We start from the raw sequence: 21,876 nt of genomic DNA on the forward strand, positions 1-21,876 counted from the left end.
ATTACATGTAATTTGTGGTGTTTGTTCATGATCTTTGCTAGTCAGAGCTCTTTTCCAGTCTGACTGAGATTTCTAATCCGGCTCTTAGGGATTGTTTAGATTCCTCTTTGGAGCTGTGGCCTCGTATCTGCTTTTTATGACTTCCCCATGTTTGTCCTTGCAGCATTTTTGGGTGGGCTGTGGGCTTCCAGAAAAGAAACTTCCCCCTTCCTGTACCTCATACACACATAGAGTTTATTTAGCCAGGATATGCAAACTGCCCAGAAGCCAGGCGGTCACATGGAGAGGGAGTCAGGTGGCCTGTCTCAGTGCAGGACTGGTAGGCACCCAGAGTACCCATTTGGGGCAATGACTGCCATGTCACTCACTGGCTGCTCCATGTAGAATTTTATGAGGTCTGAGAAGCTTGTTTTGTGCTATATCACATTCCTTTTGCACTAGAAGCTTCCAACACAGGAGGGACTTCTCTAATCACTTGGCTTAATGCTTCCTTAAAAGAGAATTCTTACCGACATTGGGTTTTCCTGGCTCTTGAACTCCAGCTCAGTCTGGCAAGGCCATATCATCATCTGGGAGAAAAACTAGAGTCAGACTCCAGGAGTTGGTTAGCTGAGCAGTCTCTGCCTCCAACTTTCTGGAATATTAGAAAGCCCTTGTCTCTGTACCTTCCAACTCCATTTCTTGTTCTGACATTAGCCAATGGTATTTATGTTATGCTGTTAATGGACTGAATCTATGGATGTGATTTTTAGACTCCTTCATCTGTTAGAATGTCTCTATATCACATTTTTTCTGTTGGTATCTGGACCTGGCAAAATTTGATGAGACCATAGCTTTCTACAGCTGAAGCCAGTAGTAATTCTTCACTAGGATTGTCAGAATTACCTATGGAACTTTAAAGACATACATATACCAAGGCCCTCCTGTAGAAACTTAGGTGTATCTATATTTTTCCAAAACTCTACAGGAATTTTGATACGCAATCTTAAACAGGATCCTCAGGCTGCCAGGGACTTTAACTCACATATTTTCTTAATTTATCTTTTTTTTTCATTTTTTTATTATTATGTTAATCACCATACATTACATCATTAGTTTTTGATGTAGTGTTCCATGATTCATTGTTTGTGCATAACACCCAGTGCTCCATGCAGAATGTGCCCTCTTTAATACCCATCACCAGGCTAACCCATCCCCCCACCCCCTTCCCCTCTAGAACCCTCAGTTTGTTTTTCAGAGTCCATCGTCCCTCATGGTTCGTCTCCCCTTCTGACTTACTCCCCTTCATTCTTCCCCTCCTGCTATCTTCTTCTTCTTCTTTTTTTTTTTTCTTAACATATATTGCATTGTTTGTTTCAGAAGTACAGATCTGTGATTCAACAGTCTTGCACAATTCACAGCGCTCACCATAGCACATACCCTCCCCAATGTCTGTCACCCAGCCACCCCATCCCTCCCACCCCCCACCACTCCAGCACCCTCAGTTTGTTTCCTGAGATTAAGAATTCATCATATCAGTGAGGTCATATGATACATGTCTTTCTCTGATTGACTTATTTCACTCAGCATAACATCCTCCAGATCCATCCATGTCGTTGCAAATGGCAAGATCTCATTCCTTTTGATGGCTGCATAATAATCCATTGGGTATATATACCACATCTTCTTTATACATTCATCTGTCGATGGACATCTTGGCTCTTTCCACAGTCTGACCATTGTGGACATTGCTGCTATAAACATTAGGGTGCACGTACCCCTTCGGATCCCTACATTTGTATCTTTGGGGTAAATACCCAGTAGTGCAATTGCTGGATCGTATGGTAGCTCTATTTTCAACTGTTTGAGGAACCTCCATACTGTTTTCCAGAGGGGTTGCACCAGCTTGCATTCCCACCAACAGTGTAGGAGGGTTCCCCTTTCTCCGCATCTCCGCCAACATCTGTCGTTTCCTGACTTGTTAATTTTAGCCATTCTGACTGGTTTGAGGTGGTATCTCATTGAGGTTTTGATTTGGATTTCCCTGATGCTGAGCGGTGTTGAGCACTTTTTCATGTGTCTGTTGGCCATTTGGATGTCTTCTTTGGAAAAATGTCTGTTCATGTCTTCCGCCCATTTCTTGATTGGATTATTTGTTCTTTGGGTGTTGAGTTTGATAAGTTCTTTATCGATTTTGGGTACTAGCCCTTTATCTGATATGTCATTTGCAAATATTTTCTCCCATTCTGTCGTTTGTCTTTTGGTTTTGTGGACTGTTTCTTTTGCTGTGCAAAAGCTTTTGATCTTGGTGAAATCCCAATAGTTCATTTTTGCCCTGGCTTCCCTTGCCTTTGGCGATGTTTCTAGGAAGAAGTTGCTTTGGCTGAGGTCGAAGAGGTTGCTGCCTGTGTTCTCCTTTAGGATTTTGATGGACTCCCGTCTCACGTTTAGGTCTTTCAACCATTTGGAGTCTATTTTTGTGTGTAGTGTAAGGAAATGGTCCAGTTTCATTCTTCTGCACGTGGCTGTCCCATTTACCCAACACCATTTGTTGAAGAGACCGTCTTTTTTCCATTGGACATTCTTTCCTGCTTTGTCAAAGATGAGTTGACCATAGAGTTGAGGGTCCATTTCTGGGCTCTCTATTCTGTTCCATTGATCGATGTGTCTGTTTTTGTGCCAGTACCATACTGTCTTGATGATGACAGCTTTGTAATAGAGCTGGAAGTCCGGAATTGTGATGCCGCCAGCTTTGCTTTTCTTTTTCAACATTCCTCTGATATTCGGGGTCTCTTCTGGTTCCATATAAATTTTAGGATTATTTGTTCCATTTCTTTGAAAAGAGTGGATGGTATTTTGATGGGGATTGCATTGAATGTGTAGATTGCTCTAGGTAGCATTGACATCTTCACAATGTTGGTGCCTCCAATCCATGAGCATGGAACCTTTTTCCACTTCTTTGTGTCTTCTTCAATTTCTTTCATGAGTATTTTAAAGTTTTCTGAGTACAGATCCTTGGCTTCTTTGGTTAAATTTATTCCTAGGTATCTTACGGTTTTGGGTGCAATTGTAAATGGGATCGACTCCTTGATTTGTCTCTCTTCTGTCTTGTTGTTGGTGTATAGGAATGCCACTGATTTCTGTGCACCGATTTTATATCCTGCTACTTTACTGAATTCCTGTATGAATTCTAGCAGTTTTGGGGTGGAGTCTTTTGGGTTTTCCACATACAGTATCATATCATCTGCAAAGAGTGAGAGTTTGACTTCCTCTTTGCCGATTTGGAGGCCTCTGATTTCTTTTTGTTGTCTGATTGCTGTGGCTAGGACTTCTAATACTATGTTGAATAGCAGTGGTGAGAGTGGACATCCCTGCGCGTTCCTGACCTTAGGGGAAAAGCTCTCAGCTTTTCCCCATTGAGAATGATATTCACTGTAGGTTTTTCATAGATGGCTTTTGTGATATTAAGGTATGTACCCTCTATCCCTATACTCTGAAGAGTTTTGATCAAGAAAGGCTGCTGTACTTTGTCAAATGCTTTTTCTGCATCTATTGAGAGGATCATATGATTCTTGTTCTTTCTTTTGTTAATGTGTTGTATCACGTTGATTGATTAGCGGATGTTGAACCAGCCTTGCAGCCCAGGGATAAATCCCACTTGGTCATGGTGAATAATCCTTTTAATGTACTGTTGGATCCTATTGGCTAGGATTTTGGTGAGAATTTTTGCATCCATGTTCATCAAGGATATTGGTCTGTCATTCTCCTTTTTGATGGGGTCTTTGTCTGGTTTTGGGATCATATAATGGTGGCCTCATAAAATGAGTTTGGAAGTTTTCCTTCCATTTCTATTTTTTGGAACAGTTTCAGGAGAATAGGTATTAATTCTTCTTTAAATGTCTGATAGAATTCCCCTGGGAAGCCATCTGGCCCTGGGCTTTTGTTTGTTGGGAGATTTTTGATGACTGCTTCAATTTCCTTAGTGGTTATAGGTCTGTTCAGGTTTTCTTTGTCTTCCTGGTTCAATTTTCGTAGTTGATACATCTCTAGGAATGCACGCATTTCTCCCAGGTTATCTAATTTGCTGGCATAGAGTTGCTCATAATATGTTCTTATAATTGTTTGTATTTCTTTGGTGTTGGTTGTGATCTCTCCTCTTTCATTCATGATTTTGTTGATTTGGGTCATTTCTCTTTCTTTTTGATACGTCTGGCCAGGGGTTTATCAATCTTGTGAATTCTTTCAAAGAACCAGCTCCTAGTTTCGTTGATCTGTTCTACTGTTCTTTTGGTTTCTAGTTCATTGATTTCTGCTTTGATCTTTATTATTTCTCTTCTCCTGCTGGGTTTAGGCTTTATTTGCTGTTCTTTCTCCAGCTCCTTTAGGTGTAGGGTTAGGTTGTGTATTTGAGACCTTTCTTGTTTCCTGAGAAAGGCTTGTATTGCTATATACTTTCCTCTTAGGACTGCCTTTGGTGTATCCCAAAGATTTAGAACAGTTGTGTTTTCATTTTCATTGGTTTCCATGAATTTTTTAATTTCTTCTTTAATTTCCTGGTTTACCCATTCATTTTTTAGTAGGATGCTCTTTAGCCTCCATGTATTTGAGTTCTCTCCGACTTTCCTCTTGTGATTGAGTTCTAGTTTCAAAGCATTATGGTCTGAAAATATGCAGGGAATGATCCCAATCTTTTGGTACTGGTTGAGACCTGATTTGTGACCTAGAATGTGATCTATTCTGGAGAATGTTCCATGGGCACTAGAGAAGAATGTGTATTCCGTTGCTTTGGGATGGAATGTTCTGAATATGTCTGTGAAGTCCATTTGGTCCAGTGTTTCATTTAAAGTCTTTATTTCCTTGTTGATCTTTTGCTTAGATGATCTGTCCATTTCAGTGAGGGGGATGTTAAAGTCCCCCACTATTATTGTATTGTTGTCAATGTGTTTCTTTGCTTTGTTATTAATTGCCTTATATAAATGGCTGCTCCCATGTTCGGGGCATAGATATTTACAATTGTTAGATCTTCTTGTTGGATAGACCCTATAAGTAGGATATAGTGTCCTTCCTCATCTCTTATTACAGTCTTTGTTTTAAAATCTAAGTTGTCTGATATAAAGATTGCCCCCCCAGCTTTCTTTTGGTGTCCATTAGCATGGTAAATGGTTTTCCACCCCCTCACTTTCAATCTGGGGGTGTCTTTGTGTCTAAAATCAGTCTCTTGCAGACAGTATATCCATGGGTTTTGTTTTTTAATCAAATCTGATAGCCTGTGTCTTTTGATTGGGGCATTTAGCCCACTTACATTCAGGGTAACTATTGAAAGATATGAATTTAGTGCCATTGTATTGCCTGTAAGGTGACTGTTACTGTATATTGTCTGTGTTCCTTTCTGGTCTATGCTGCTTTTAGGCTCTCTCTTTGCTTAGAGGACCCCTTTCAATATTTCTTGGAGGGCTGGTTTTGTGTTTGCAAATTCCTTATTTTTTGTTTGTCCTGGAAGCTTTTTATCTCTCCTTCTATTTTCAATGACAGTCTAGCTGGATATAGTATTCTTGGCTGCATATTTTTCTCATTTAGTGCTCTGAAGATATCATGCCAGTACTTTCTGGTCTGCCAGGTCTCTGTGGATAGGTCTGTTGCCAATCTAATGTTTCTACCATTATAGGTTACATATCTCTTCTCCTGAGCTGCTTTCAGGATTTTCTCTTTGTCTCTGAGACTCGTAAGTTTTACTATTAGATGTCGGGGTGTTGACCTATTTTTATTGATTTTGAGAGGGGTTCTCTGTGCCTCCTGGATTTTGATGCCTGTTTCCTTCCCACATTAGGGAAGTTCTCTGCTATCATTTGCTCCAGTATACCTTCTGCCCCTCTCTCTCTGTTTTCTTCTTCTGGGATCCCAATTATTCTAATGTTGTTTCATCTTATCGTATTGCTTATCTCTCGAATTCTGCCCTCGTCATCCTGTAGTTGTTTATCTCTCTTTTCTCAGCCTCTTTATTTTCCATCATTTGGTCTTCTATATCGCTGATTGTCTCTTCTGCCTCATTTATCCTAGCAGTTAGTGCCCCCATTTTTGATTGCACCTCATTAATAGCCTTTTTGATTTCGACTTGGTTAGATTTTAGTTCTTTTATTTCTCTAGAAAGGGTGTCTCTAAAAACTTCCACGCTTTTTTGAAGCCCAGCTAGTATCTTTAAAGTCATGATTTTGAACTCTAGGTCTGACATCGTACTAATGTCCATATTGAGTAGGTCCCTGGCAGACAGTACTACCTCTTGTTCTTTTTGCTGAGGTGATTTTTTTCATCTTGTCATTTTGTCCAGAGGAGAATAGATGAATGAGAGAACAAAATGCTAACAGGTTAACAACTTCCCCAGCAAATATACTCTATACAAATCAGAAAAGACCTGAAACCAGGGGAAAAGAAAGGGAAAGAAAGAAAAAAGAAAAAAAAAAAGGAAAAAGAAAAAGATAAAAAGAAACAAAAACAGAACAAAACAAAGCAAAAAAACAGAATATGATCAAATATGATCAGACTAGTGTATAGATCAGTGCCACACACTAGATTTTGGGCGTATTTTGGTCTGTTAGAAGAAAGTGCCTCCTAATATTTTAAAGGAAGAGAGACTTATATATGTCCAAAATAAGGGTTGATACAATGAAGGGATGGAAGATGAGTGTAAAGATGAAAATTATAAAAAATTTTATAAAAGGAATTGATAAGATAAGAAGTTGTTTGAAAGAAGAAAGAAGATTAAAAAAGAAGAAAAAGAAAAAAGAAAAGGGAGAGAATGTGATCAGGCAGGAGACTAGAACAAAGCCATACACTAGTGATTTAGGGTATATTTTGATCTGTTAGAAGAAACTGTATCTCAAAATTTTAAAGAGAGAACAACTTATATATATATATATGCCAAAAATGAGGGTAAGTACTATGAAGGGATAAAATATGACTCTAAAAAATGAAAAATAAAAAAAATTTTTTAAAAAAAGGGATTGATAAGATGTTGGTTGAAAAAGGGAAAGAGAAAAATTCAAAAAAATAAAAAAAACAGTTAAAAAAATGAACTTTGAAAAACTAATGAATCATGGTAAAAAAGCCATGAATTCTATGTGCAGTATTCCCTTAGCGTTGGAGTTCTCACATTCTCCTTGATGGGTAAACTTGGTCTTGGCTTGCTGGCTGTTCATGCTGATCTTCTGTGGGAGGGGCCTGTTGCCGTGGTTCCCAAATATCTTTGCCGGAGGTGGAATTGCCCCGCCCTTTTCGGTCTGGGGTAAGCAATCTGCTCAGGTTTGCTCTCCGGTGCTTTTGTTCCCTCCAAGCTCTCGGTACAGCTTTGGAGGACCAGAGTGAAAATGGTAGGAGCTGAGAACTCGGGGCCCCGCTCCTCAGTGCACCCCCAGAGAAAAGCAGTCACTCCCGTGTCCCCGGTCTCCGGCCACACTCCGTGCTCACCCGGCCTGTGACCGAGCAGTTCTATCTCTGGCACCCGACCCCGTGTGCAGTCTCCAAACCCAGCAGATCCCTGCAGTGCGCTCCCGCGCCGCTCCTCCCGGGGGAGGAAGGGGAGTCTCCCCAGCTCTGCCGCTTGTTGGGTCCCTGCTGGAGGAGCAGTGGCCCGACTGGGCCGTGGATCACAGTCTATGGCAACCCCGAGCTGAGAGCCCGCGCCTGGGCTCCGTCTCTGCAGCCGGCTTCCCTGCTCCGATACCTGGGAGCTCTGCCGCACTCAGGCACCCCCGGTCTTTCTGTGACCCCGAGGGTCCTGAGACCACACTGTCCCGCGAGGGTTCCACCCCCCGCTTAGCCACTGGAGCGACGTCCCTCAGCGGAGCCGGGTTCTCAAAGTTCCGATTTTGTGCTCCGTGGCTCTATCACTTGCCAGAAGCGGCCGACGGAGGTCCCCTCCCGCGCCGTCTCTCCTCCTGAATATCGTCTCGGATTCAGTTCTCCGCACGTCCTACCTTCCAGTAAGTGGTCGCTTCTCTGTTCAAAGAGTTGTTGCTACTCTCCTCTTCCATCTCCTGTTGAGTTCGTAGGTGTTCAGAATGGTTTGATCCCTATTCAGCTGAATTCCTGAGACCAGATGAAACCCAGGTCTCCTACTCCTCCGCCATCTTGCTCCGCCCCTTAATTGATCTTAATACACCTTTTTTTGGTGTTCATAAATTGATGATTATTCCATTTAGGGCCTTGGTTCTAAACAAGGGCAGAGATTTTTTTTCCAGTTGTGAAAACATTCCTGCTGGAGAGGCTGTGTACTTCCTGGTTACACTGAACATCTACTATGGATCCCTGAGGTCCCGGATGGGCCTCCTCACATCTTAAAGTTTCAGTGCTCTAAGGTTTTGGTGTGTGTGTGTGTGTGTGTGTGTGTGTGTGTGTGTGTGTACGCACTCACGCTTGTGTGTACGGGTGCATGTGTGTGTGGGTGTGTGACTTTAGGTCCCAAATTATTTACTTTGAGGTAATCAGAAGCAAGAAGAGGGACACACCTTGGGCTTGGCTGGGTTTTTTTCTGCATTGAAAACTATCCCATGACGTCCCCCAGACAAGCTGAACGATGTGAAAAGAAGGATTTGAGCCATCCTAGGGTATTGTGACATCTTCTCTAAGGAATTTGGAAAAAAACCACCATTAACTTCATTTCACTGTCATCTTAGGCATCACATACAGGGTCATCTGACCTCACCTCTGGTGGGCAAGTCGCCCTTTTTGCCATTATTTGGTAACTTATTTTCTGCCTTTATCATGATATCTTCCTTCTTTATCTTTGAAAGAGGAAAGAGCATGAGGTGGGAATCAAATGAACCTAGGGTTTAATCCTCATCTGATGATTATTGCATCTGTCCTCTGACAAAGAACAGAAGTCTCACCTTCAATATCAGCAAGGTAGGGCAGAAATCTGGCTTAGATGGTTGTGGTAAGGATACTATATCCCTAGTTCACAAATGAGGAAATCAAGGCAAGAAAGGATTAAGCAATTAACTCAAGGTCCACAGAATTTGAATCCGGATGGTCTGACACCACTCAGAACCTACCCATTCAGTCCTTCTGCCACGCAGCTCTACAGAGAGCCAACATGAACTTCCTCTCTCTGTCAAGATGACCCAGTTTAGAGGTTTATGAAAATATTGTCTAGTGTCCTACATTGGATAATTCTTGAGTTAGGTACTTGGGAGTATTTTCATCTTTGACTGTGAGCCTGGCAAGGAATGCTGGCAGCACACTCTTCAGGTGGCCAAAGGGAGGGTGGGTGTGCACATGGACTTAGGCAAAGAGGGATTTGGATGGGCTATGGTTTTCTGCCTCAGCAGGAGGTGTTTATAGTTAGTGCTTCAAAACATTAAAATTACTACTTTAAAAATGAATGAATGAAGGAATGAATGAATGAATGAAATATTTACTAAATGACATAACATTGGGGAATTCCCAACAGGGTGCCTGGAACATAGTAAGCTCTTCATAACTGTTCATCTGCATCCTCTCCTTCTCCTCCTCCATTTCAATTTAGCTTAATCTGTTTTTTCCTTCCCCATAAACTAAGGTCACTATCCTTTCCATTACATTATTCTTAATCTCCAGCAGGTGTTGATGAATACTGGTTTTAGGATGCTAACAACTAAAGTGCCTTTCAAAGAGTGATGTGAGATGAGAAAGGATGGAAGCTACTTGGGATGACAGAATTGGGTCCCAGATGTCAGGGTAAAATGATGGAGTGATTCTCACACTAGGAAATATAATGGAGCTAAATGTAAGGTCTTATGATGGGGCAGAAAATTAATCACATGAGTGCAGAATGGGGGAGATGTGTGGCCTAGCAGCCACAAATGTGAGAGATACTTGGGAGATGAAATCGATATTTGTATTGGTTAGGGCACAGATTCAGTTGCTGTCATAGACCTAAAATAACAACGGTGTAAATAAATGAAAAGTGTGTATTTGTCTTGCAAACTGAGAATAAGCAGTACAGGGTGAAACGACAGCACCAGAAACCCAGGATCCTTCTATCTTGTTGCTCTGCCATCCTTCGTACAGAAGGCTATCAGATTTCACATTTCCAGTCACTAGGAAAGGCAAGAGGGAAGGGAGGGCACGATCCTTCCCTTTAAGAGCAGGAGTAGGAAGTTCTACAATTCACATCTACTTATATCCTATTGGCTAGAATCTTGCCTCCTGGCCACACCTTCCTACAATGCAGGCTGGGAAATGTAGTCTTTAACTAGTAGCTTTGTTCCTAGCTAAAAAATAAATTACTATTAGATAAGGAGAGGAGAATGGATACTGACTGAACAATTAAGAGTCTTGCAATTAAGTCAGTATGATACAATAGCGCGGTTTGTTTGCAAAAAAAAAAGATCTTGGGCTGTATTACACTGTGTTGGTAAAAGTATAGTATCTTCTAGAACGGGGGTTAGCAAACTTTTCCTAAAAACAGCCAAATAGTAGATATTTTAGAATTTACAGGCCATGTATGGTTGCAAATAGTTTTCTGCCTTTTTTTTTTTTTTTAAGATTTGATTTATTTATTTGAGAGAGAGAGAGAGCAAGCATGAGCAAGAGAGAGCAAGGGGGGGCGGGGAGGGACAGAAGGAGAGGGAGAAGCGGGCTCCCCACTGATCAGGGAGCCCATTGCCTGGCGATCCCAGGACTCTGGGATCATGACCTGAGCTGAAGGCAGACACTTAACAGACGGACCCACTAGGTGCCCTGCTTTTGTTTTTTACAATCCATTAAATGTGTAAAAACCATTCTTAGCTCATGGATTATATATATATATATATATATAAATAGTCTGCACCAAAGGAGTTTTTCCAACTCCTATTCCAGAACAATGATGGTGATGAGCCTGGGACCAAATCCTAAGATGTACAAGAAATGTGTTCAGGGTTGGTGATCATGATGGGAAAGGACTCTGGATGAATTTGCAAGACCAATTATAGAAGGCATTGGTTACTTTTAGTTTGGAGAACCTAAGATTCTTGACGGCGTTGTCTTCAGAGATTTGAATGACAGTTAAGTAGTTAGTATGTATCCAAAGGGCAGAACTAGAATCAGTGAGAGGATGCACTAGAGACAGACTGCAGCCCAGCATAAGGAAGGACTTTCTCATTTATGGAGCCCTTATAACCAGGCACTAAGCACTTTTACATAGATGGTCTCACTTTGTTCTTAACAATCCCAGCAGGTAGGTGCCATTCTTACCTCTACTTTCCAGGTGAGGTAAAGCAGCATTAGAAGGTTATATTAACACGCTGAGGCATACATGCTACTAAGTGCTAGAGTCATAGTAACTACAACTCTCTACTGCCTACTCCCATGCAAATTAAATGAAATTAAATATGGATATAGTTTAGCAGCACCAGGCACAGAGTAAGTGTTGTTGCTGGCAATAATCATTATTATACCCACTAGGAAGTACTCTGTCTCTCATCATGGTGCCTATATTGGTTTCCTACGGCTACTGTAGCAGATGACCACAAACTTGGTGGCTTAAAACAAGGTATTTATTTGCTTAGAGTTCTGGAGGCCAGAAATCTGAAATCAGTTTCACTGGGCTGAAATCAAGGGGTCATCAGGGCTGTGCTCCTTCCAGAGCCTCTAGGGAACGACTGTTCTTTGCCTCTTCCAAGCTTATGGTGGCTTCCCACTTTGTGGCCATATCACTTCCCACTTTGTGGCCATATCAGCCTCTGTGGTCACATTGCCTTCTCCTCTCTGCCCTCCGCCTCCCTCTTATAAGGATACTTTGATTACATTTAGGGCCCTCCCAGATAATGCAGGATAATCTCCCCATCTCAAGATCCTTAAATTAATTACACTTTTTGCCATATAAGGTAATAGAGTTTCCAGAGATTTGGAAGTGGATATCTTTGGGAGCCTACCACAATGGTGTTTAAGCAGAGAGGGGATAACCACATTATTTTTTTAACACTATTAGGAAAAAAAACAACAACTTTATAACATTCTATGATTTATAGATCAATCATAACATCTACTTTTTCTTGTGGTTTTTTTTTGTGAAGATAGAATATATTTTGTATAAGGTATGATTTAGAAGTAATATATTTTTTTAAATAACCACAGTCTGACATTATTTATTGAATAATACATTCTTTACCCTATTGATTTAAAATTCAGTTTTCAGCAAATGCTACACTTGAATCTGTTACTTGACTTTATTCATTTCCATTAATCCATTTTGTGGGTTTCTACAATCTGTGCTATATACTGTTTTATTTACTATATTATTGAAGTGTATATTTATAGTTGATAAATTCAGTCCCCTCCCCCAATCCTCCTTTTTCAATTTTCTTGGCTAATAGCTCTTCTACTGTTTTCTTTGTCATTCTGTATCTCAACTTAAAAAACTTCCTTATTATGTGGTCGTGGGAAGAGAGGAGATAGATGGAATTCTAATTGTCTGCCTTCCATAATAATCCTCTCATCCTATTTTTTTCATTCAAGTGATTTTACTTACTCATTCTATTGAGATTTTCATTTTTCTGTTGTTGAAATCATATGAAAGTTTAATTCTGGATATCTCCGTCTGTCTAATATTTCAAAACTTCTCACATTTAAACTTTACAACCACATTATCAGTTTTTTTATACTTAACCATACCTTCTATTGGCTTTATTCCTCATTACATTTTCTTATATAACATATCTTCTTCTTTCTTGAGTTCATTATTCTGTGGCTTATTTGTTTTTTCTTGGCCAGAATAGATCTTCAAATAATTTTTAAAAAATTTAATAAAGGTATTGGGGTGATATAATTTCTGTGTCTTTGAACATGCCTTTCTTTTGTCATCACATATGAGAGAAATTATAGTTTGGCACGTGGTAGAATTCTTGAGTCACAGTAACATTCTCTTAGAATTCTGTAAAAACTGTGCCACTGTCTTTTCGCAGAGCATTGAAGATGAGAAGTATGATATCAGTCTGATTTTCTTTTCTTTCAAGTAGCCTGATTTTTCTCCCCTATCAGGAAGCTTGTAGTTGTTTCTCCTTGTTTTTTGAGTATCAGCCTACATCTAGAATCGTGTATTCTTTCGGTTATACTGCAGCCTAGCACTTAGACTTACATGATCTAAGGCCTAAAGTCTTTCTTCAACTCAAGGAAATCTTTTTCTTCCATGATTATTGCATTCATAAATAATGTTGTCTCTTTCTGGAACTCCTGTCAGAGTAATTTTGGATATTCTGGATCTCTGTTAAATCTTGTGTCTAATCTGATTACTTAAATAACCTTCTCTTCTTCCTCCTTCTTCTCCTCATTCCCAAATGAGCTGGGATCTTGCCCTAGGTCAGCCTCTGACTTCTATCTGTATTAGGGACAAATTTTCCACTTTCCAAAGATGCTGTGGGATGACTGCCATTCCATGTGGAGAGAACCAGCTTAGTTCCTGATGTCTTTTAATTTGCTTCTGAACTGATGCCCATGACCTTTGTTTTAACTCTCTGATCCTTTGAGCTTGGGATTTTCCAGGACCCTTTTCTGGAAACCTGTGCACTTTCTTCTTGGGAGGTCTGTGCAGAACCATGACTTTATCAGCACTGATCAGCTTTTCCTCACCCACATCCCATCTACTTTACGTCTTCCTCATATTTTCCAAAATGTTGGCTTTATTGATGGCATCTCTCTCTGGCTCCCAGCACTGCCACTCGTATTTTGGTTATATAAATTTTTATTTTTTTGGAGGAGTGGAGTAAATATATGTTCCAGTTTACCATCCCAAAGACCCAAAGCTCCAGAGTGGAAATAGAGGGGAATGAAGCATCATATGGATTCTGGACCAAATGACCTTTCAGTCTCATCTAGGTCTGGGAGGCTTTGCTCTAAAGTCTAGAGAATAAAGCAGCACAATTAAAGGCTTGAGAATCAACTTTCACAAAAAGGTTCCCAGAGATAGAATTTAATTTGGTCAGGAGAACAGAATGAGGTGAGACAAATGGTGAGTCACATTAAACGTGCTGAAGATAGGGCAGGAGGGACCAAGCTTAAATTACAGCCGTGGTGACTCGGGTTGGTCACTGAGAGGGCCATTTAACTCTTAAAAAGTTGTGTGATACCATGAGACATTGCAAAGCCAAGTGAAGAATCTTCCTTCCTTCTCTGGTAGTTTTCTGGAGGGTCAGGGCTGTTCTGTTAAGGGAAGAGGTTGGACTGAGCCGCCTTCTGGGTCCCTGACAGCCTTGGGATATTACGATTATGATACCTTGGTGCAGGAAATGTTGGATGGGGAATAAAGAACAGCAGCAGATAAACTCCCAAGGGGGGAAAAATCTTGTCTTCACCCAGCCTTACTGATAATTTTTTTGTTTTTGTTTTTTGAATGTGAGAGACTGTTTTTGTCGGGAACACTTTGTCCAAATCTTTAAAACCGAATGGAGTCATCTCTAGTTTCTTCCCCAACATGCTGGGAAGAGCAGGAATTTCAGCATCTCCCTCTCTCCCTGCAGCTGGAGACAGCTCTGGCTCCCAGCGTGGCTGGAGACTCCGTCCACATCCCCTGGCTGTCCCCTCCCCCAGGGCTGGGTACAGGGAGAAGCCGGGAGAGGGCAAGGGGCCAGACCAGGGAGAGGAGTGCCGGGCTTCCTGTGGTAGGTCTGAGCCTTGTCACATTGCCTCCTGGGCTCAGGTCGCTGGTGGCCGCAGGAGAGCCAGTTCCAACCTGTGTGGCTGGTGACATTTCCGGCTGCCAGCGCCCAGCCAATCAGGGACGGGCCCAGCTAGCTAGGGCGATGACACATGAAATATGATAATTTTCTGCTAAAGAGCCCTGGAAGAGAGGAGAGGAGAGAGAGAGAGAGAGAGAGAGAGTGTGTGTGTGGCTGGGAGGGCTCAGCAGAGGCAGTGCCTGCCACGAGGTGGGAGGGGGACAGCGCATTGGTTTTAGTGGTTTGCCAAGGGAAGGAATGTGCTCTGATGCTAGGGCTAGAGGGACGTGCCCCAGGGAGTGGCTGTAGGAACCCCAGGGTTGCTCTTCAGGTAAGCTGCTACTGCTGCTGGGTGGGAACCAGAGGAGAAGCAGCCAGTGCCATTCTGGAGCTTGGGGGCTCCTGGGGTGAAAAAGCAACTGTCAAGGGCATTTTCCTTCCTTTCAAACATAAGTGAGGTTAGGAGTTTTGGTTCCTTCTCAGTGCTTTAAAAGCCAAAACAAAACTGGAACAAATACCATCCGGGTGGCTGAAATACTTAATGAATAATTAAAAAAAAATTGGGGCTGGGGGTTATCTCGCCCTCCCCCACTGCATTTTTCTATCTCTGTGCTCAACCTAGCCCTGAAAAAAAAAAGTGTTGTTAACAAAATCTTGAAGAAGGGCCTAAGTCTGAATCTTAGAGACTCTAAAGGTTCAGGTGGTAGTTTTGATTCCAGATTCTGGTTGGAGAAAAAAAAATGTCTTGGAATAAGATCTGGTCCTGGATTACATTATACTTTAGAAATAGTGCCGGAAGGATCCTTTAGTTTGAGGACAGGGCCACCTGAAGCTGTAGGGTAAGACAGGGCAAGAGTACCCTGTGGTTAACTCTTGAGGTGGCACAAGTCCCCACTTCCTTCAGCCTCTTTGGCAGGCTTCCTGGTCCTCTGACAGCATTTAGGGGCTTTCGAGGGGTGATAGGTGTCCCCCTGCATTGTCTGACCCTGTGAATATGTGTGTTCAGAAGTGAAGGATCATAGTGTTTACATAACATGTTTATTAGTCCCGGAGAAGCCCATCACTGCAATATATATGTCTCTAGGTTTATACCTTGCATTTGCATTCTTTCTCTTTCGCTGTATTTTGTTCAAAAGCCACAGATAAATGAAATCATTATCACTTTATGCAATCCTGCCCTGTGGCTGTAGGCATGGGACTAGCCTCCCTGCGCTTGGAGGAATACCTATTCAAAAGTGGTAATTGGTGTACTGTATCTTTAAAAGGTTAAAACCTCTTTCAGAAAAAGGTCTGGACTCATAGTGGAAAAGACAAGCGAGGCATGGGTTGGCTGTGGATTCAGCAAACAGCTGCTGATTAGATTCTGTGTCTGCGGGCTGAATTTATTCCGTGTTTTTCAGCAGCAGGAATTCAAGAGGGATGCTACTGTTTGGGTTTCTGATCGTGATTTATATTTATTCAGAGGAATAACAGAGGGTGGATCTGTTCCCGGCGTGAGCATGCTCACAACCAGCCGACTCTCCCATTATCCAACTGCCTAGTTTGGTGCTTCAATGTACATGTACATTCTGTGTGCATATGTGTGTATACAAACACGCATGCATGCCTGGATGGGCATATGTATGCACACATTATTTTTTAAGGACAATTCTTTCAATAAGGTCTTTACCCCTTACTTGAAACAGGTGTTCATGAAAAAAATGCACAAAATCCCGACTGACCGGAATAATTCATGAAGAAGGGGCTGGATCCGTGGGTCAGAGAACACAGGACCAGTTTGCCATCCCAAGGCCGAAGGTAGGGGACTCTGGATTTTTATTCGGCGGATGGATTCCATGCGCTTGATTTTATTTATTGTGCTTTTTGCCTGCGGCCGCCACAGGGAAGTGGAATAGCGGGCTGCGATTCCATCTTGTCGTTGCCTTTCTTGGGCAAGGTGTCCGGGTGGGCGGCCGCGCGGCGTGCGGTGCCCTCGGTGGGCAGAGCGACTGCTCGGCCTGGTGCCTGGGGAGCGGCGCGAGCCTCAGGTGACCCCCGCGCGTCAATCCAGCGGCCGCGGCTGTAACCCTGTGCGCGCCGCGCGCTCCCCGCTCGCCCGCCACCGCCCCGCACCCGCACCCCGCCCCGGCCCCCTCCCCGCCCCCCCCCCCCCCCCCCAGGCTCGCTCAGGAGCCTCCGCGGTCCGGCGATCACCTCGCCGCCGCAGCACCTGCGCTGCCTGCTGCTGCTCCGGGGTGGTTCAGGGCCACCCGAGCGGTCTCTGCTGCCGAAAAGGAGATGGGGGGGGGGCGGGGGGAAGGGGAGATGCTGTGTGCCAAAGCAGAGGGAGAGCTTTCCCTTCTCCCCTTAACCGCCACCCCCCTCCCCATGTTCCTAAAGCAGAATCACAAGCTGCCTCCCCTGCAAACAAAACCAAACAGAAACCAAACTCCTGCTCTGTTGGGGATTCTTGCCTTACTGCTAGCAAAGCGGGTGCCCCCCTCTCCAAGCTGTGCCCCACATTTTACCATCTTTTAAAATTAGAAACACTGGTGGCGCAGAATGGCCCCGGCTGAGACTGCACAGGCTGCCTGGGGACTGCTGAGCGTGGCGGACAGCCTGAACCCGCAGAGACTGGGACCCAAGTGGTGTAGAGGAGCTGGGAGGCCGCGCGTTGCTTTCCTTGAACGTGGCTGCCTCGGTTTACGTTGCAGGTCAGGACAACTTCTGTGGCTCGGCCGTCCCTGGAACTTTGGGGGCAGTGGTTGCAGGCAGGAGGGTCTGTTTCTGGCAGCCCTTGGCATTGCCACAGCAGCAGCAAAATGCCCCCCACCACGCCCCCGCTCCAAGCCACATCTTGTGCTTCGGTTGTGTTAAAACTGGCTCGCTTTCCGGGCTTTGGGGGTGGGGGGTGGCGGAGAATGGGGTGTGCACTGAACTGATCTCCAGGGAACCTTCTCCAGCCCTTGTCTGTGTGATTATGTAACTCCAACTAATGATCAGACTGTGCGCCCGAGCAGCTCCCCATCATTTCCCGGTCCTCCCCCGGACTGAAGGAGTTGGGTCCCACGTTTAAGATGTTTTTATGTAACTATGTGTATGCTGGGGGGCAGGGAGAGTTTGGGGAAAAGTGGAGCAATTTGAGCAACTTCTGTGACACACACAGGGGCAAAGACCGTGTGTTTATTGGGGACAGGGTGGCACTGGCTTGGGGTTGGTGTTGATCTGAAGACCCTCCCACATCCCTTTCAGCTAGTCATTGCCTGTCTGAATTTTCCTTTGGTCATCCCACCGGTCTTGAGCCCTGTAGAAGGTTGGAATCACCCGTGCAGCGCCCCTTGGGTTCCTCACTGAAGGGAGAGCACGATCCTGAATCCAGGGTGACAGGCCCAGGCTCACTTGCTTTAGGTCCCAGCTATTCTTCATGCCTACTGGAAGGGAAGAGTTTCTGCCCTGCTGGGGTTTCAGTTTTGCTCTGGGGTTGGGCCACCCTGTGGGGCTTGAGAAAACCTCAGAGGCAGCTGAGCTGCTTGGCCTTTGCTCTTTAAAACTGTGATGACTTTGGCAGAGGCCTGAGACCCTTTGCATTCTTGCATTAAAATGTTGTGGGGTTGTTTTCGGGGCGGGGGGGGGGGGAGATAGGAGAACAGCTGTCCCACTGAGATCTGGAGAGCCGCAGGCAGGAGGGGAAGGTATGGATCACACTTTACTCTCTGTTCTTCCTCCCCATTCTGCTTAGTGAAGGCACCCAGAAGGCGCAGAGTTGTCACATGGGTCTCCTTTATCACACCCCTTAGCAACTCAGCCTAGGGCTGCTGGGTAGACTTATTAATTTGATGGGAAAGTCTGGCCTCTTCAGGCTAAACTTGTTTTTTTCCCTCCAGCACCCTGGTGGGTCTGCTGTCAGAGCCAGCTACTAACATGTACACACGGCAGTGGATCAGGCTGTATTCAGCTGGCTCCGTGCTTGGCTTGTCTCCGCCCCTTGTGTTGCAGAGGCAGCAACCTTCCTTGGAGTGGAGAAGGGTGTGCTGCATTCGGGGTCCTGGCCAAGTGGGCTTTTGAGGCACTGAGTGTGTAAAAGTTCCCCACAAGAAGAAGACGCATTTAGTCTGAAGTCCTGGCAGATTCCAGGCCCCAACTTGATGGGAGATAATGGAGAAAAAGCCGTGTGACAGCTGGATAGCTTTGAACTTGTCTCCCACTTCCTGTTCTGTGAGTTCCTGATGTCTTTCAGGTTCTTTTCTGCCTCCACAATGTCCACCAGGGATGCTCTGACATGCTGTCCTTCTTTCCGTTTCTGGGGGGATCAGAGCATGTTTGCAAATCTGCAGAAGCCCAGGGAAAGTAGGGCAGGGAACACTGGCTGCCTGAGCAGGCATCGCTGGTGTTTCAGGCCAGGCTCGGCCACATGTTAACCAATGTTGTGTTTCATCTGTAAAGTGGGTATCCTCATCATAGCCTTACCAAGCCCACCGAAATATCTTGAGCAGAAAATGACACGGGCTGAAAAGTAACCTGTGCTCTGTAGCAAGCCAGGATCAGGATAACATCACAGCAATCTGAAACTCACATTGGCACAATTTCACTTACCCAGGGGGGATGTCATAAAGTCCATGAACTACAATTCATAGATTTTGACCACTGCAGAACATTTCATACTTTCTTTCAGAAGTTTTCGTTTATGTAAATTTCTAAGGGGCTTCGTTTTAATTTGCCAAGTACCACTAACAAATTGGAAGAGATTGACACAGTACAGGACAGGGGTTATTAAAGTTCTTTCGGGTAAGTGCCAGTAAGAAGTACTAGTAATGTAAGAAACAGAAAAAAATAAAAAAAAATGAAATAAAATTTAAAAGGCACAGGAATTAAAAGCCTAGAATTTTAGGGCTATCTAATATAAGTATTTAATGTAAGCAATACAGTGAAATTTTATGTATTTTGATATGTCTTCCGAACTCTGTTTTGTAGCCTAGTAACTGATGTTCACAATGTCCTTTATGCATCAAGAACAGTTTGAATGATGTTCTGTATGTCCAATTTAAGAAGGCATGAGCTTTTGCAGTATACCCCAAATGCTTTTTTTTTTTTTAAGCATGATGCTTAAAAGAAAAAGTGCATTTATGAAGGATAACAGAACCCTTGAGGTTTCTGGACAACCAGGGGCTTTCTGATCAAAATCGTAACTATAAAGCACTCCTGTTGAAATTAATTGAGAACTTTATGACCTTTTGCTGAAATTTAGCAGGGAACCATTATGCTGGTGTTAGCAGTGCTTATGTTTTAACATTTGATCTACAGAAAATACTGAGGGGGAAATACGGGAGCCCCAACCTGTCTTCTTGTGACCGGAGACACACTTAGAGCCTTCCCACTTGGTGACTTTAGTGCTGGAATTGATCAGAAGAGACCCAATGATAGAGAAGACAGAGTAGGAGAGGTCACTCTGAGTGCCATGCATCTCTTACATCAGGGTAGGCACTGTGGACTCCCTACTACCAGTGTGCTGTTGAAAAACCAGTCAGAAAAATGAGTCCAAGATGTCATGGCAACACTCTCATGCTACACTGTGGTGTTTATGCAATTCAGACACTGTGCTCAAAACTGGAAGGATATCTGAGTTACACCAGTAGAGCTCAGCTTTGTCTGACCCAATGCCGATTTCCCAAGTTAACAATTTACTCCAAAAACAAACGCAATAGGAAAAACAAAAGCAGAGGACAGTGAATTGAAGATTGACACTTTTTAAAGAGTATTTTTGAATCTGGTGCATTTTTGAATCTGGTGCATATGTCAAAAATGCGAAGACACTAATTTAAAGTAGAACTGGGGGCACCTGGGTGGCTCAGTCATTAAGCGTCTGCCTTCGGCTCAGTTCCTGATCCCAGGGTCCTGGGATTGAGCCCCGCATCGGACGCCCTGCTTGGTGGGAAGCCTGCTTCTCCCTCTCCCACTCCCCCTGCTTGTGTTCCCTCTCTTGCTATGTCTCTCTCTGTCAAGTAAATAAATAAAATCTTTAAAAAAAAAAATAAAGTAGCCGAACTGTTCGGTTTCTAGGTACACATAAATTCATCATTTGGTAAATCATTTGAAGACACTTTTGAACTCGCTAAAAAAAAAAAACAAAACCCTAAAACCTGTTGAGAACAGGCCACTGAATATGATCAGAAATGCTCAGAACTGTCCAGAAGTTCCATATATATAAGCAAAGGGTTACTGATGTACTAATATAGAGAAAAGGGTATTCTCCAAAATTAGGGGGCTTGGAAGGCAGAGGAAGTAATGGTGGGAGGTGACTGAACCCACTCCCCAGAGGGCTGTCCGTTTGGGAGGGTCCCACCTGGGAATATGTGCTTGAGCCATAGATCCAGCTTGTTGATGAAAACCATGCCTGCATAGTGATGTGATTCTTCCCATCATTACTAAGTGTTACAAAGTACCAGGTGTGGTGGGCATTCTTGTGAGAAAAAGGACAAGAGTGGGGCTTTACATCTACAGAGATGTGCAGTGGAAATGAACTGAAAAAAATGCCCCTCAGATTTGGGCAGTGAAGCCAGGGAGAAGCACAGGGAAGTTTGTCTCAGGAATCTTGGGAACTCTCTGAACGTACATGGGTCCTTGAATTGGGGTTCAGGGCCAACTTTTGAAAAAATGAGTAATGTGTGCGTGACTGTTAAGCAAATAATAGCGATGAAGAAAAATAAAAGTAGTGTTATAAGTGCAAGACATGCTCTGCTGAGCCTCTGTCACCAAGGTGAGTCTCTTCAGCCATTCATGGGACTCTCAGGCTTGGCGTGAGAGGCTGAAGCTGTCTTAAGATTAGAGGATCCTGATAAAGAGGAACTGATTGAATTTTAAAAGGAGAAGAATTCTGAAAACCTCTTCAATCCAGAGTCAACACAGCAGACCCTGACGTTGTCTATGGCCCGATCTCAACCTTTTGGCAGATCCCCACATTTGCAAACGCAGAAATATTTGCACAGGCCCTTGGCTTCCTTCTGAATCAGGTTTCTGGCCAGAGAGAAGAGATTCCCAGGATTCTTCCCAGGCCACCGATTACTTGCCTTTTCAACGGGCACTCAAATAAAGTTTGTCTCACTTGCAGAGAGTTTCTGTTTTCCTGGCGGGGAGCTTTGACAAGGCTCCCTCTCTAGCTGAGAGACTTGATCTTGCCCTGTAGCTTTGCGATGCAGTGTTAACACTTAATACTTCAGGAGAAGAAATTTTGTCATGAGGGGTTGTTCGCCAA

At 43.6% G+C, this 21,876-nt stretch overlaps 1 long non-coding RNA gene across 3 annotated transcripts in view; it reads left to right on the forward strand.

The window, feature by feature from the left end:
- Nucleotides 1–21,876, forward strand: part of LOC114224319 (uncharacterized) — a 186,273-nt gene that overhangs the window by 100,890 nt on the left and 63,507 nt on the right. For 2 of the 3 annotated variants that reach the window (XR_003612343.2, XR_015767988.1), the window contains one exon: nt 16,334–16,445. This is a non-coding gene — a long non-coding RNA (uncharacterized LOC114224319). Of the gene's footprint in view, nt 1–14,818; nt 14,980–16,333; nt 16,446–21,876 lie in introns of those variants that run through there. The other variant, XR_003612342.2, reaches the window with a different exon arrangement.

Source organism: Eumetopias jubatus, unplaced genomic scaffold (genome assembly GCF_037043125.1).
Source record: "Eumetopias jubatus isolate StellerSeaLion01/CBP00866 unplaced genomic scaffold, mEumJub1_p1.0 scaffold_4, whole genome shotgun sequence".
Classification (NCBI taxonomy): domain Eukaryota; kingdom Metazoa; phylum Chordata; class Mammalia; order Carnivora; family Otariidae; genus Eumetopias; species Eumetopias jubatus.